The sequence below is a fragment of the Podarcis melisellensis genome, assembly GCF_964234715.1.
Source record: "Podarcis melisellensis genome assembly, chromosome: 6".
NCBI lineage: Eukaryota > Metazoa > Chordata > Lepidosauria > Squamata > Lacertidae > Podarcis > Podarcis melisellensis.
This window is the reverse complement of record NC_138538.1, coordinates 86,332,567-86,344,494: the sequence shown is the minus strand read 5'-3', so window position 1 is coordinate 86,344,494 and position 11,928 is coordinate 86,332,567.

Here is an 11,928-nt window from a genome sequence, read left to right as displayed (position 1 = left end):
GGATTCTGAATTTATAGGATGATCATGCCTGTTATCTGGGGGATATATTTATGATCTGACAGGAAACCTCAGAAGTAATTATGTCTTACATGCTATTTTAGGAAACTCGCAGTTAAAAGAAAAACGGGGAAAGCCCGGGAATGCAGCGGTTGGAGCCACCGAAGGCTGATTCATCAGAGGTGTGTCCTCTTGAGGGAAGTGTAACGCTTCCCCCTCTGTCCTGAGTTGTGTGCCAGCCCTTCACTTGGGAGTACTAGTGAGAACTTGACTTGAAGACTATCCACCTGTTTAATTCTCAGTCCGCCAGTTGTCACCTTTGCCCTCCGTTCGTAGGCACATGCTGTCCACCCTGTGGGATGGCTCTACAAAGCCAGGTGGTTTTAATAACACCATGCTTAATGGGATTTACACATCTCCATTCTACGCTTGGAAATGGGAGAAGGTGGGATAGCCTAGGGTGGAACACCTGGTTTATAACGTGACACATTCAAGTTGAAGTTCAGGGGCTTCCCCCCCTCCTTTTATGAACAAAGGGCAGGAAAGGCCTAGCCCTTCTTTTTGTGTGTGTTTGCATGCTGCTGGGTGAAGTGAATTAAAGACACCTGTGAGGGGTGTGCCTTGAGGGGGAACCCCATTGAGAAGGTGGACGAGGAAGAAGGAACGGCAAGTCCTTGCTTGTTTCATCTGTGTGGGTTTCCTGCACAGCTCAATAGCTGACTGCAATGTAACTGAAAGTGTTGCCATCGATGGTAGAGGAGGATTTCCCTGACGTGGTGCCAAAAGGTTTTTGCAACCTCCAAAGTATATATTTGTGAAATCACTTTTATTGATTTTCCAGAATTAGATTTATAACATTCCAAATTCATATCCATACATAGAGATTACTCTGAATCTCAAGACTTCCATCTATGGGTCCTATTGCCAACATTTACAACTACATATAATTCCGTAGTCTATATTTTAAATCAATCCACATTACCCATAGTATTTGTTACATTACAAGTGTTATTGAAATCCTGCTAATGTTTCCATCTGCTTGCAGTGGTCTCCTAGCTAAATTATATCCCCCCCATTCTTTTTTAAAGTTTTTGTACTCTTGGTTCCCAAAGTTTCACTTTGGTGATATTATGCCGAAATGTATCTTGTGAGAGAGAGAGAATTTGATTTGCATTTCCCCTCCTTTGATGTCAGCAGGATACGTTCTTAAATAAAAATTTAAAATGTGTCATGATCACTTTTACACTCAAAATTAGGCATGCGGTCCATGGGTTGGTCCTGGGTTGATGAGGCCCTTAGTCCAAAATAAGTTAGCCGCCCCTACTTTGCTTGGCGGATCATGTGTGGTGTCGTGGTTAAGAGCGGTGGACTCGTAATCTGGGGAACCGGGTTCGCGTCTCCGCTCCTCCACATGCAGCTGCTGGGTGACCTTGGGCTAGTCACACTTCTCTGAAGTCTCTCAGCCCCACTCACCTCATAGAGTGTTTGTTGTTGGGGAGGAAGGGAAAGGAGAATGTTAGCCGCTTTGAGACTCCATAGGGTAGTGATAAAGCGGGATATCAAATCCAAACTCTTCTTGCTCTTCTTCTTCTTTGTGTGACTGTTCATCCTAACCCTACTGAATGGCCTAGAGACCTGATTTAGGCTTTATGATACATCAAGTCTGAATTGTCAACGTGTTCAGACTACGGTACTAAAACATGGGTCCTAGTGGCACTGTCTGTATATAAAGACACAAGGGGCACTTTTCAGGGTTCCTACCTTGCAAGACAGTCAGAAGCTAGAAAGTGCATAAACTTTGATGCTAGAACTTAATTATAGATCTAGGTCTAGGCACATGTCACAATTTGGCAAAAGCACAGGAGGATTCACTGTTGAAGCTGGGGCTGATTTGGGGGGTGGACTGTAGAAGCATGTTAATTTTGCATCATTTTAGCTTTCCTTGAGACAATTCCGGTTACTTTGGTGCAGAACAATTGGGGTTTATTAGCACATGCACACGCCCTGCTGCCTCTTAATCCCTATAACCTACTAGAAGGTGATCGTATTTGTTATTTCAGTAAAAATACTGGCAAACTCGAGGCCTTAGGTGCGGTCCCTTTATTGCATATTTTGCATTTATTTGTCTATGCCTTCAGGGCTCCCAGCTGCACATGCATTGACTGTTTATTGGGCAGGTATGCCTTTTACTCTTTAAAGATTCACAACCAAGATCAGCATTAGCGCTGGGTGATTGAGTAGTTTTCCTGCTGTTTCTCCAGGATCGAAATGAATTTAACTGCTAAATTTTTAAGAACAGTTACTGAGAATTGATGGCATTCACTCAGTCAATCCATGTGTGTCAGTCCTGCCTCTTGTGCAGCCATGTGTGCTGGGGCAGAGCAAAGAGGAGCAAAATAAAGGGGAAATCTGCACACCATGAGCCTCTTTATGCTGATCAGCAAGGAAACTGACTTGGAGGACTTGATTGGAGTAGCTGGCCTAATGGTGGAAGGAGACTTCTTTAGCCAATGTGCCTCTTCCCCAATTTTCTCCATGCTGCATACAAGCTAAGTCCAAACTTGTCCTTTCTCCGTTCACTGGTTCAGTGTCTGCTGTGGGGGCGAAATTCTAAGCAGTGAGTGAAGTTTGCAGACAGGCTCTGTAGCTCAGTGCCAGAGCTTGTGTCCTTTATACAAAAGGCCCCATGTTGAATTCCTGGCCTCTCTAGGTACAGATAGGAGAAATCTGTTTGAAACCCATGGTTAACTCAAAAGAGACTTGGTATAGCCAAAATCTGTAACCATTTTGTGGGTTCCAGGTGAGTATTGCCATCCACTGCAGTTGTACGTGCGTCTTCCATGCTGCCTGAAGTCACTGGTGTTGAGAAAGATGTGGAGAATCCTTTGAAAGAGAAAACGGAACAAATGGGGGGTTTTGTGTGTGTGTATAATAATAATAATAATTTATTTGTCCCCCGTCCATCTGGCTGGGTTTCCCCAGCCACTCTGGGCGGCTTCCAACAAAGATTAAATTACATTAAAATGTCACACATTAAAAACTGCCCTGAACAGGGCTGCCTTCAGATGTCTTCTAACTGTCAGGTAGTTGTTTATCTCTTTGACATCTGATGGCAGGGCGTTCCACAGGACGGGCGCCACTACCAAGAAGGCCCTCTGCCTGGTACTCTGTAGCTTTGCTTCTCGCAGTGAGGGAACAGCCAGAAGGCCCTCAGCGCTGGACCTCAGCATCTGGGCAGAACGATGGGGGTGGAAACATTCCTTCAGGTATACTGGGCCAAGGCCATTTAGGGCTTTAAAGGTCAACACCAATACTTTGAATTGTGCTCGGAAACGTACTGGCAGCCAATGCAGGTCTTTCAAGACCAGCGTTATGTGGTCTCGGTGGCCGCCCACAATCACCAGTCTAGCTACCGCTTACTGGATTAGTTGTAGTTTACGCGTCACCTTCAAAGGTAGCCCCACATAGAGCACATTGCAGTAGTCAAACCGGGAGATAACCAGAGCATGCACCACTCTGGTGAGACAGTCCATGGGCAGGTAGGGTCTCAGCCGGCGTACAAGATGGAGCTGTTAGACAGCTGCATTGGATACAGAATTGACCTGCGCCTCCATGGACAGCTGTGAGTCCAAAATGACTCCCAGGCTGCGCACCTGGTTCTTCAGGGGCACAGTTACCGCATTCAGGACCAGGGAATCCTCCACACCAGCCTGTCCCCTGTCCCCCCAAGAACAGTACTTCTGTCAACCTCAATCCATTAGCCGCCATCCATCCTCCAACTGCCTCCAGGCACTTGCATGGGACCTTCACCTCCTTCACTGGTTCTGATTTGAAAGAGGTAGAGCTGGGTATTATCTGCATATTGATGGACACCCAGTCCAACCCCCCTGATGATCTCTCCCAGCAGCTTCATGTAGATGTTAAAAAGCATGGGGGAGAGGACGGAACCCTGAGGCACCCCACAAGTGAGGGCCCAGGGGTCTGAACACTCATCCCCCACCACCACTTTCTGGACACAGCCCAGGAGGAAGGAGCAGAACCACTGTATAACAGTGCCCCCAGCTCCCAGCTCTTCTAGACGGTCCAGAAGGATGTTATGGTCGATTGTATCAAAGGCCGCTGAGAGATCCAGCAGAACTAGGAAACAGCTCTCACCTTTGTCCCTAGCCCACCGGAGATCATCAACCAGCGCGACCAAGGCAGTTTCAGTCCCATGATGAGGCTTGAATCCCGACTGGAAGGGATCCAAATGGTCCGCATCCTCCAGGCGTGCCTGGAGTTGTTCAGCAACCACCCACTCAATCACCTTGCCCAAGAATGGAAGATTTGAGACTGGGCGATAGTTGGCCATATTGGCCAGATCTAAAGATGTTTTTTTAAGAAGCAGTTTAATGACTGCCTCTTTCCACGGGTCTGGGAAGGCTCCCTCACATATTTGTGTGTGTGTTTGTGAGAGAGAGGGAGGGAGGGAGGGAGAGAATGAATTGTCTGAGCAAGATTTAACAGACCTTGTGGATGGGCTTCCTCATGGCTTGCAAAAGAATAAGTTATTGGGATGGGGAATAAGCAAATACTGTACTTGCAAACCTACCTAACTTTGAAAGCATGTTTTGGTGTGCAGAGGCTGGTTAGGGAGCTCACTGAGGGGGTGATATTGCCCACAATCCGGATGTCGACATTTATTTAAGGCTGTCCGCATCGGGCGTTCAACAGCTCCTTGTAAGAAACTTGTATGTATAATCCAGGTGGTTAAATAAATAGTAAAAACTTGAGGGTTCCCACTTTTTCAGTGCCATGCTTCTAGGTGAAAAGGGTTCTAATCTAGCAATGGCCTAGGATGGTATTTTCTCTAGATTAAATAAAAGCAGTACAGTTGCATGATTGTTAAGTTTCCAAGACTGAAGATGTAAGGAAATAGTATATATCATTTTTATTTTTATTTTACAAATGAACATGTTCTTGTTGTTCTGCTCATCTTAGGATGAGAGGGGTTATTTGATTAGAATGGCAAAAACAAAACACCTTATTCTTTCTAGAAAATGGGCAGGGATTAACTCTTCAGAGGATCAAAATGCAAAGGTCTAAGGCTTCAGTGATGTATGGAAGTGAGAGCTGGACCATAAAGAAGGCTGATCGCGGAAGAATTGATGCTTTTGAATTATGGTGCTGGAGGAGACTCTTGAGAGTCCCATGGGCTGCAAGAAGATCAAACCTCTCCATTCTTAAGGAAATCAGCCCTGAGTGCTCACTGGAAGGACAGATCGTGAAGCTGAGGCTCCAATACTTTGGCCACTTCATAATAATAATAAATTTTATTTATATCCCGCCCTCCCCAGCCGAAGCCGGGCTCAGGGCGGCTAACAACACTAAAACAGTACAACATTATAAAACATTATAAAATGAATTAAAATCAAAATTGATGGCAACCATAAACTAAAGTTTTGTAAAGATTGAGAAGAGAAGACTCCCTGGAAAAGACCCTGATGTTGGGGAAGATGGAGGGCACAAGGAGAAGAGGACAACAGAGGATGAGATGGTTGGACAGTGTTCTCGAAGCTACCAGCATGAGTTTGGCCAACTGCAGGATGCAGTGGAATACAGGAGTGCCTGGCATGCTCTGGTCCAGGGGGTCACAAAGAGTCGGACACGACTAAACGACTAAACAACAACAAGGCTTCAGCTGGTGGGGATTTGGGGTGGGGGGTAGCCCCCTTTCCCCTCCACATGATTTAAGAACACATGGAAGGGAATACCTGAACAGAGAGACAGTATTTTCAAATATGTGCTTCATGGTGTGGGGAGGATACAAAGACTCTTGCATGCGCTGATTTATAATCCCAATGTTTGTCATCCTTCCTTGCCTTAGCCTTCCTGCAGAAATCCTGATTCATGGCGTGATCAAAGCTTTAATGTTGATTAGTAACGTTGGAGAGTTGTAATATGGGGAGGCTTGGCTGGCGCCATGTGTGATAATTTTTAGATTCGCTGGTAAAGTCATGCTTCTGCCTGCTTTGGCCTGCCATCTCAATTAGCTATTTCTTTATAAGCAGGTATAATTAGATCTCCTAAAACTGCACTGTTTTCTAAGGAGGCAGTGGGATGGGCTTAAGTGATCTTGGTTTTTCAATACTGTACCACTTAACCACCAAAGCAGAGTCCTGCATGTATGCATAACCTCCACGGACACAGTGAATAGCACTAATCTGATGTTTCTGATGCGCTCTGTCTACAGTTTATGTTAAGGGGATGCAGTCTCCATTCATGCCGATTGTTTTAAAAACTTTGTCACTAAGAAGCAGTGCCTTAGTTTTCTATTATTGTAGACCCCCCGACCCCAGGCGACACCCAGGTGGAATAATGACTCATCGTGATAACATGTTATATAATAATAATAATAATAATAATAATAATAATAATAATAATAATAATAATTTCTTATTTATATCTCGCCCATCTGGCCAAGTTTCCCCAGCCACTTTGGGCGGCTCCCAATCAAGTGTTAAAAACAATACAGCATTAAATATTAAAAACTTCCCTAAACAGGGCTACCTTTAGATGTCTTTTAAAGACAGGATAGTTGCTTATTTCCTTCACGTCTGAAGGGAGGGTGTTCCACAGGGTGGGCGCCACTACCGAGAAAGCCCTCTGTGTGGTTCCCTGTAACCTCACTTCTCGCCATGAGGGAACCGCCAGAAGGCCCTCGGTGCTGGATCTCAGTGTCCGGGCTGAACGATGGGGGTGGAGATGCTCCTACAGGTATACTGGGCCAAGGCCGTTTAGGGCTTTAAAGGTCAGCACCAACACTTTGAATTGTGCTCGGAAACATACTGGGAGCCAATGCAGATCTCTCAGGACCAGTGTTATGTAGTCTCGGCGGCCACTCCCAGTCACCAGTCTAGCTGCCACATTCTGGATTAATTGCAGTTTCCGGGTCACCTTCAAAGGTAGCCCCACGTAGAGCGCATTGCAGTAATCCAAGCGGGAGATAACTAGAGCATGCACCACTCAGGCGAGACAGTCTGCGGGCAGGTAGGGTCTCAGCCTGCGTACCAGGTGGAGCTGGTAGACAGCTGCCCCGGACACAGAATTTACCTGTGCCTCCATAGCTGTGAGTCCAAAATGACTCCCAGGCTGCGTACCCGGTCCTTCAGGGGCACAGTTGCCCCATTCAGGACCAGGGTATCCCCCAAACCCACCTTCCCTTTGTCCCCCCAAAACAGTACTTCTGTCTTGTCAGGATTCAACCTCAATCTGTTAGCCACCATCCATCCTTCAACCGCCTCCAGGCACTCACACACGACCTTCACCACCTTCACTGGTTCTGATTTAAAAGAGAGGTAGAGCTGGGTGTCATCTGCATACTGATGAACACCCAGCCCAAACCCCCTGATGATCTCTCCCAGCGGCTTCATATAGATATTATGTGTTATGGGATTAAAGTTGGCCACAACTTTATTAAATTTTCAGATGTAGGAAGACCTTGGCTTAGGCATTGGGCATTTATCCCTCCCAGTCCTCAGCTGGGGATCTGGGGCACATCAGGGTTATCCAGTTTGTCTGGGGATCGGGCTGGTTCTGGAAGATGTATGTTGAAGCAGAGAACCTGCCCCCCATTTCACCAAAATACAGGGGAGTGCACTGACAACCTTTCAGTGTATGGCCAGTGACTCCCCTCAACACAACCCCTTTAACGGGGAACCCTGGGATCGCCGCTGTGGCAGGAGGGGCGTGTGCCACTGCTTCACACACACCCCAATTCAGGGAAGATAGACTAAAGGATTCCGCCCAAGGCCTATAACCACCAAAGTTGTGACGTTTTGCTACGGGGAAGGCGAAACCTGCCAATGCAGGGGAAATTCCTTCCCAGTTCTTTAACAGCAACCATTGTAGGACCATAGCAGCACCCGCATACCTGTAAAGAAGAAGTTAAAGATAAAGGTAAAGGGATCCCTGACCATTAGGTCCAGTCGTGACCGACTCTGGGGTTGCGGCGCTCATCTTGCTTTATTGGCCGAGGGAGCCGGCATACAGCTTCCGGGTCATGTGGCCAGCATGACTAAGCCACTTCTGAAGAACCAGAGCAGCGCACGGAAACGCCGTTTACCTTCCCGCCAGAGCGGTACCTATTTATCTACTTGCACTTTGACGTGCTTTCGAATTGCTAGGTTGGCAGGAGCTGGGACCGAGCAACGGGAGCTCACCCCGTCGCAGGGATTTGAACCGCTGACCTTCGGATCGGCAAGTCCTAGGCTCTGTGGTTTAACCCACAACGCCACCCGCGTCCCTAAAGAAAGAAAGTTAACCTGCAATAAAAGGCCTAAACAAAGGGAGGGTACAGCAAGTGAAGCTCTGGAGCAGGGGTCAGCAAACTTTTTCAGCAGGGGGCCGGTCCACTGTCCCTCAGACCTTGTGGGGGGCCGGACTATATTTTGGAGGGGGGAAATGAACAAATTCCTATTCCCCACAAATCACCCAGAGATGCATTTTAAATAAAAGCACACATTCTGCTCATGTAAAAACACCAGGCAGGCCCCACAAATAACCCAGAGATGCATTTTAAATAAAAGCACACATTCTGCTCATGGAAAAACATGCTGATTCCCGGACCGTCCGTGGGCCGGATTGAGAAGGGGATGGGGCCACATTTGGCTCTTGGGCCTTAGTTTGCCTACCCATGCTCTGGTGGCTCCACCCCCTTTTATGCCCCCCTTACTTGGTCCGCTCCCCTGGCTCCGCCTCCCCAGTCGCAATTGGTTATTTGAGCTGAGGTTTGGCAGGAACCTCAAGGTTCGCGACTTGGGGAGGTGGTCCAGGTGAGCTCTGCCGGGAGTCACGTAGGATCGGGGGGTGCTACGCGCAGGCACGCAAAGGGCACCCTCCATTTGATGTGGAGAGCGGTCATTCCATTCTCATCCTTCCCTATCCTTTGAAGTGCCGTCTTTCAGATTGCAAACATGATGCAGAGTTTGTCTTGCTTGTTGCTGATCTTCTGCAAGCCACGCTGGGAACCTTCTCGGCAGGGTAAAAATCCTTTAAATAGACAAAGCGGGATGTCAAAGTATCGAAATGGCTAATCTTCTGGGTCAGGAAATCCTTTCCAGTTGTTGGACTTCCCCAACTCCCATCATCCCCAATCATTGGCCAAGCTGGTTAGGTGTTTTTTTTTTTAAAGTAGACTTTATTAATTACTTCACCACATAATGGAAAGGGTTGATAATTTGCATTTTTGAGCAAAGACAAAAAAATTACATAGCATGCAACATTACATAATTATATTTAATAAAGACGTTTGTTAAAATACATCTGAAACTTTATGCCTTTTCTAGCCAAAACCCCCCCCCTCTAACTTGTCACAACTTCACAATTATTAGAAGGTGAGCTAAAATGTGCAAGTTCAGTATGGTTCGCAAATATGATTTACTTGATTAGCTGTTAGTGTTGCAGTAGCTTTTCTAAACAGCTCTGGCTGAATATGACTCATTAGGCAAGCAATTCCTAATCAGAGTATTATCATGTGGGGGTCTTTTCTTTTTATTAAGATAATTGCTTTTTACAAACTAAGAGTTTTATTATGGTAAAAAGGGGTAAAACTGTTTAAAACCAATAAATAATACATATAGACAAAAGACCAAATTGGATATAGCTCTCCAATTATTTTAAACTTTGGGAAAATTACATTTGAATGCTCAGCTGGAGATGTCTTGAAGTTGCATTTCTCACGGTCACCTGCTTTCTGTTATGTCTAGAATAGCCCAGTCTCTTACGTGTTTCATTATCTTTCAGCTGTATAGCACTTAATTGTTGCCATCTAGTGAACTGTGCTTATGTTCTCTTCAGCTATTATGCATAATAGTGTGCTAGCAAAATGCCTTTTGTCTGAAAAGTGTTTTTTGTAATCCCTCATTGCATGCACTGCACCATCCCACGTAGTTTATTATCATTCCCATTTTACATGATGGTATCTGATACTAGGAGGAAAGGTCGCTTACTGCCAGTTTCCTGGTTCTCCCAATCTAAGGCCAATTTTTAAGCTATTTTTAAGCTATTTTATATGAAAGGCATAACATCAGTTAAATACTTGAGAATCCCTGTGCGATCTCCACTTTGCATTATTATACTGATTTAGCTCATTCATGAGAACCGGGCACTTAGACCAAGGGAAGTAAACCAAGGCAACTGCCTGTGTTTCATCCAAACCCACAGAGAGCCTGGGCCAGATTCCAGAGTTGCCCTGATTATGCAGTGACCACTAGGCAACCCAGCTCAGCTCCTCACTGCTCTCCTGTCTCATAAAGCAGCTCAGTTAATCAAAACCTTTCCCGTGCTCTTCATCAGCTTGCTAATGGCTCTGCTACCTCCAGCAGCTGAGCCAAAGTTTCTCTGCAGGCTTGGCGCCACTTCCATTTCTCCTGGACCACAGTGACCTGTTCATTGAGAGGCTTGGAGCAATTTTGCCTTCCACACGTTCTCCACTTCATCCTGCAGATGATAAAAAAACTACACAAACTCCATCCTGTCCAGATTGCTCTCTGGCAGCTTCCCACTTTACAAATTCCTAAACTGCTGTAAGGAATTTGACATTGCATCTACTTCCGTGGTTCCCAACAGGTGGGCAATTTGATTTTTAAGGGGGGGGGGCGCAATTTGAGAATGAGTTATTAACAGTGAATGGCCTTTGAGGCTTCCTCCACATGAATAGGAGTTCACTTTTTGAATAATAAGAATTATATGTCACGGGGGGTGGGCATCAGGATTTTAGAGATGCTCAGGTGAGGCATGGCCAAAAAAAGTTTGGGAACCACTGATCTACCGTATTTTTTGCTCTATAAGACTCACTTTTTCCCTCCTAAAAAGTAAGGGGAAATGTGTGTGCGTCTTATGGAGCGAATGCAGGCTGCGCAGCTATCCCAGAAGCCAGAACAGCAGGAGGGATTGCTGCATTCACTGCGCAGCGATCCCTCTTGCTGTTCTGGCTTCTGAGATTCAGAATATTTCTTTTCTTGTTTTCCTCCTCCAAAAACTAGGTGCATATTCTGGTCTGGTGCGTCTTATAGAGCGAAAAATACGGTACTTGCTACGGAACTCTTTCCATCCTAACCTGCTTGCTTTCTTGAATTTGGTAGAAATAAAAACAAAAGGCATACCTGGCTCCCAAACGCTAGTTAACTTTTCTTCTAAAAATCTGACTAGGTTGTGTGTGTGCATGCATATGTCTCTTAATTTTACACTTATCTGTACTTTTCCTATAACCTTTTGGTATTACTGTGTTAGTGTAATATATGAAAGCACCTGATGGCTCTGAATACCAGTTGCTGGAAATCATGAACAGGAAAGTGAGATTGTGCTTGTGTTTTGCTTTTGGGTTTCCCACAGGTACAGTGGTGCCCCGCAAGACAAACGCCTCGCAAGACGAAAAACCCGCTAGACGAAAGGGTTTTCCGTTTTGGAGGCGCTTCGCAAAACAAATTTCCCTATGGGCTTGCTTCGCAAGAAGAAAGCCCATAGGGAAATTTCCGGGGACCTCTTTTAAATGCTAGCGGTGGGGAGCAAAGCCTTTCGCCCCCCCCCTCCGGCCTTCAGAAGAGGTCCAGGACCTCTTCTGAAGGTGGGCGGGGGGCAAAAGTCTTTGTCCCCCCTGCCTGCCTTCCCGGGGGCTTTTAAATCGCCCCCGGACGGCTTTTGAAGGCAGGCGGGGGGAGCAAAGACTTTTGCCCCCCGCCAGCCTTCAGAAGAGGTCCAGGACCTCTTCTGAAGGCTGGCGGGGGGCAAAAGTCTTTGCTCCCCCCTGCCTGCCTTCCCGGGAGAGCGGAAAACGCAGCGCTGCCTTCCCGCTCTCCCGGGAAGGCAGGCAGGGGGAGCAAAGACTTTCGCCCCCACCGGCCTTCAGAAGAGGTCGGGGGACAGACTGTCCCCGGACCTGGTCTGAAGGCG